General features: G+C 38.1%; 1 protein-coding gene across 1 annotated transcript in view; it reads left to right on the top strand.

The window, feature by feature from the left end:
- Positions 1–5,301, top strand: part of PAK3 (p21 (RAC1) activated kinase 3) — a 116,024-nt gene that overhangs the window by 33,767 nt on the left and 76,956 nt on the right. The gene's annotated exons all lie outside the window — the stretch shown is intronic.

Genomic DNA, 5,301 nt, shown 5'->3' on the forward strand with positions numbered 1-5,301 from the left:
TTTCGGTTAGTAGCCTAGTGCTTAACCACTGCACCATTGGGACTCCTTAGTCAAATCATAAACTCAAAACCTCTTTGTCATCCAGTCAAATCCTATAGGACAGGGTAGAACTGCCTCCTAGGGTTGTCAAGGCTGTATGTAATCTTTAGAGAAGCAGACTGCCATATCTTCTCCCATGGAGCAGCTGGTGAGTTTGAACCATAAGTGAGCACCCTAACCACTGTGCCACCAGGGCTCCTTAATCAAATCATAGGGGCCTTTAAATGGTATTCTAAGGAACTTTTTTTTTATTGTTTAAGCTTACGGAGTAAATTCACTTTCCATACAGCAGTTCACATACACTTTGTCTCACTACATTTAGACAATTTACCACCATGCAACAGCTCCCCTCTCACTTCCTCCCCATAGTTATAAAATGGTATTCTAAGGAATTTGTCCTTTATCAACATGCAGTGGGAAGCCCTCGAAGGTTTTTAGAGCAGATCATTAGATGATCAAAACTTATGCTTTGAGAAGAGTACTCTAACAGCAAATGTGTAGGAGGAAGTAAGGGCAGAGGGTTAGACTGAAAGAAGAGAAAGCAGTGGGGGATGTTGCAAGTCCAGGCCAGAGGTAGTGAGGGCCTGAAGTGAGATAGGGACAGTAAGAATGGAGAAATGGTTTAAATTCCAGAGATGTTTAGGTATTGATTGGATGTTGGAGGAAAGGTTGAGCTTAAACTGTTTGCAGGCTTAGAATGATTGAGTGGTCAAAAAGATGAAGATGTCATTTTCCAGGAGGAGTAGATTTCTGAGGAAAGATACAGGTAGGGTTTCCTATTGGTCACTTTGAGTTTGAGGGGCTGGCATCCTGTTCAGGTGGAGATAATTGGTTGAACTGCTTGATTGAGACCATGTTTCTAGTGACTGAAGGAGCAGAATTGTACTGTTAAGCTCAGCTGGGATCACTTAAATGGGACTCAGTAACTTGGGAATGGAGAACTACATCTTGTGTGTGCCTTATCATTCCAAGGGAGGTTGCACTTCACACTGTTGATTCTTTATTTGCTTTAGAAACACTCCAAGTAGACCTGGCTATCCCATAGGATCTGATTTAATGTGGTTTACTATTCCTTGTAGGCATAGCCTGAATTGATCTAGCATTCTGGAAAAGAAGCTCTGGTAGTGCTGTGGTTAAGGCATTGGACTGTTAACCAAAAGGTAGGCGGTTCAAACCCACCAGCTGCTCACAAGAGGAAGATGAGGCAGTCTACCTCCATAAAGATTTACAGCCTTGAAAACCAGATGGGGGTCACTATGAGCTGCGATCAACTTGATGACAGTGGGTTTGGTTTTGGTTTTTAGTACCCTGCGACAGAATTCAAATAGAAGCAGTGTTGTATTCACTAAATGTTTTAAACTAATGGATATATAATGAGTTTTTAATTCAGAAATACCACCCATAATCATATGACATCTGTTTTACTGTTACTCACTTATGATAGCTTCTTTGTATAAATTCCAAATACCGTTCAGGGACTTATGCTACAATTTGGAGCTAATTTTTAAATTTCATATTTTTATTGTACTAGTGGGAGCTCTGGTAGCATAGTGGCTAAGACACTTGCCTACTAACCAGATGGCTGGCAGTTCAAACCCACCAGCCACTCCTCGGAAGGAAGGTTGGGCAGTCCTACTTCCGTAGTGATACTGCCTCAGAAACCCAAGGAGGGGTCGCTATGAGTCGGGTTTGACTCGACGGCACATAACAACAACAACAACAACAGTGAGGGTTAAATAATATATTTAGAATCCTGGCCTAGTATTCCAAGCAGAAATTAATAGCAATAATATGAATATGACATGATTTGTGCCTAGAGCCTATGAGGGGAGTTGACAGATTACACTTTGGATTTGCAGTACTCATATGGCTTGTTCATCTACATTGGGTATTTTACTTCAGTGTGCATCAGAATTGCCTGAGAATGAGTCTGTTAAAATGCAGATTATAGGGTTCCACTCCCAGAGTGTGTCTGGGATGGAACCCTGAAATCTGCATTTTAAATAAGCATCAAAAATGACCCAAAGACCACACTTTGTATTATCTAAAGTCTCCAAAATAAGCTCTTATAATTCCTCGACCTTTGAGAATTAAGCTCAAAGAAAAGAAGGTCACCTCCTGGTAGTTCCTCTAGCTGATTTTGTGTTTACAGTAAACTCATAACTTGAAGTCCATGGATAGGCTTCAGAAGATCCATGAACCCTTGACGTTTTTATGTAAAAGCATGTGTCTATTTTGGATTTTTTTCTGAGAAGAAAGGACAAATCCTTCAGATTTAAAAAGAAGCTCAGGACCCAAGTCATGTTAAGAACTACCTCCCTCACCCAAGTGTGTGGCATAATAAGAATATCAAAAGTTTTGGGGTTTTTTTATTGATAAGAAAAAAAAAAGTTTTTCCTTGCCCACTATCAATCTCTCTATATTTACAAGTTTATAAATATTAAAAAAAAAATCCTTAGCCTGGAAAGATGTGGTAATATTACACTGTGGACTCCCTAGACGACTTCTAGAATAATAATAATAATAATAATAGAAAAACCTGTTGGTTAAGCAAAGCTGAGTTTATTATATTTATAACAGCAAGAAAGAGTACTACCTCGATAGAGTCTTAGCAGGGTCTTAGATGGGTGATGTCAGGGGGAAATATTCATAGAATTTTAGGGCTTGGACAAGGAGCCCTGGTGGTGTAATGGTTAAATGCTCGGCTGCTAACCAAAAGGTCAGCCACTCTGGGAGAAAAGACGTGGAGATCTACTCCCATGAACATCACAGCCTGGAAAACCCTATGGAGCAGTTCTGCTCTGTCCTATAGGGTTGCTAGAGTCAGAATTGACTAGATGGCACATAACAACATCAAGGCCCAAACCCATTTTAAAGCAAATCTTGCAAAGCAAGAAACTGGTTAGGATTGTTCAGTGTTTATGATAAAATGGCTTTGGTTTGGTGAATACAGCAAGGTGAGGGTTTTAAAGCAATTCTTAAGCAACTGTTAAGTCTTAATAAGTAAACTACTTTAGTTGGTTCACAGTCTTACCTCCCAGCAGTATTTCTTAAAGCAAATAGCCAAGTTATTTTTGCTTGTTTTCAGTATTGTTTAGCATAGGGAGAGAAGCATATGCTCAGTGCTGGTATTATTTAACACAGAGAGAAGAAAGTATCCCTGGTCCCAGCATTGTTTACACAGGGCCCGGAAATTATGTTAAATTTCAGTTCTCAGTATCAAGGACTGGTATTCTAAGTGTATTGCTGGTGAGTTAATGCTCTCTGGCCCAACCATAATCTAAAGCATACTCTCTGCTCAAGAGGGTACCTTCTTTCTAACCAATCAGCATGGCACTTCCGTTCCAGCTAAACAGAAGTGTATATCATCCCTTCCCCCCAAAAAAAAAATTTAGAGAAAAAAATATTTAGGTCTTTTAATAGTCCCCTTAGTCCATCCTTGGAAATGAGTACTGCCCTCCATTTGAAATTAGAATAGTGGGAATAGTGGGAGTAGTAACGAATGTTAAGAAAGAGTCAGTAAACTCAAAAGAACGAACGCTGTATTATTCAATTTATATGAAATATCTGGAACAGGAAATTAATAGGGACAAAAGTTTATCAGTGACCAGGGGTTTGGGGGAGTGGCGAATAAGCACTTATTGCTTAAGAGGTATTGGGTTTGTTTTTGAGGTGATAATTTATTTTTTGGAAGTGGATATTGATCATTCTTGTATAGCATGGTGAATGTGATTAATTTTATTGAACTGTACACTTAAGATTATTTGAAACAGCAATTTTTTGAATTTTTATCACAGTTTTTTAAAAACGGAAGAATTAAGGAAATTTTGCAGGTGGATCTTCTCCAGTAACATATCAAGAATTGAGATGTGCATTACAGTGTTACCCCTTTTCCAGTGGGCACTGATTGGCCATTATACCAGTCTAAGAGATGGACTAAGAAGCTGAAACCTCATGGCATTGCATTTTCATTATTAGATCCTCATGGGCTACATATATTGTTATTTGTGATGGTCACATGATGCATTGTATCAAACCTATTAAAGTGCTCCATAACCCTACTTTAAATATATTTTTGCTGTAAATGTTTTGAAGCAATTTTTAAAATATTGATATTGAAATTATGGGCTACAAGTAACTCATTTAATTTATGAGTAGGTATAATTTCTTGGCAATCATTGTGAATGCTGAAAAATTATTGCTAAATAGGAAAATCTGACTTGAAATATGTTCTTAAATGTAATGAAATTTCCATAAATACTCAATTTAAATGACTAATTAAATTGACATATTTTATGCTTTATAGATATTTAATTAGACATTAATTAGTTTAGATTTTATAGTTTTCTTTTGGCATTTTGGAGCCATTGCTGTCCTCAAACTCAAACATTTTTATAGGCTCATATAAAGCTTGCGGTTCAAACCCACCAGCCACTCCTCGGAAGGAAGATGGGGCAATCTACTTCCATAGTGATACTGCCTCAGAAACTCAAGGAGGGGTTGCTATGAATCAGGTCTGACTCAACGGCACATAACAACAACAACATAAAGCTTGCCAGGCCTAGGCACAGTTCATATTGCTTAATGGATAGAATAATCCTATTGGTTACATATTAAAAAAAATAGCTATATGCAAGTTTTGCCCCTCTATCAAGGACTGGGTCCATTCTTGATCCCAGCCAACATAAAATATAGCAGAACTTTCTGGAGTATAATATTAAAGCAAACACCAAAAACTCAAAGTGGCCTGAGGAGTTAGTCTTTCACAAGAAGAAATTTATTATTTACCTGCAAATTTAATGTAATTAACATATGTTTTTATCCACACAACCACAATACAATAGTCCAGTTGATATGGCTAAGCTAAGAATAAATGTAAGTGTATAAATAAGAAAATCAGTATCAATTAATCATATAAACTTCAATCTATAAACAACTTAACATCTATTATCAGGGTAATCAAAGATTCTTTCAAATATTTGTAAATTCTAAAGTGTCTTTCTAGGAGCTCTGATAGCATAGTGGCTAAAGCACTTGACTACTAACCAGAAGGCTGGCGGTTCAAACCCACCGGCCACTCCTCAGAAGGAAGGTTGGTTGGGCAATCCTACTTCCATAGTGATACTGCCTCGGAAGCCCAAGAAGGGGTCTCTATGAGTCGGGACCGACTCGACGGCACATAACAACAACAACAACAAAGTGTCTTTCTCCTCCCATTAGATGGAGCTTGCTGGTTCCTACCACATATATGGCTACTCCTTA

The sequence above is a fragment of the Orycteropus afer genome, unplaced genomic scaffold, assembly GCF_000298275.1.
Source record: "Orycteropus afer afer isolate SDZICR_OR568_19922 unplaced genomic scaffold, OryAfe1.0 scaffold00352, whole genome shotgun sequence".
Taxonomy (NCBI): domain Eukaryota; kingdom Metazoa; phylum Chordata; class Mammalia; order Tubulidentata; family Orycteropodidae; genus Orycteropus; species Orycteropus afer.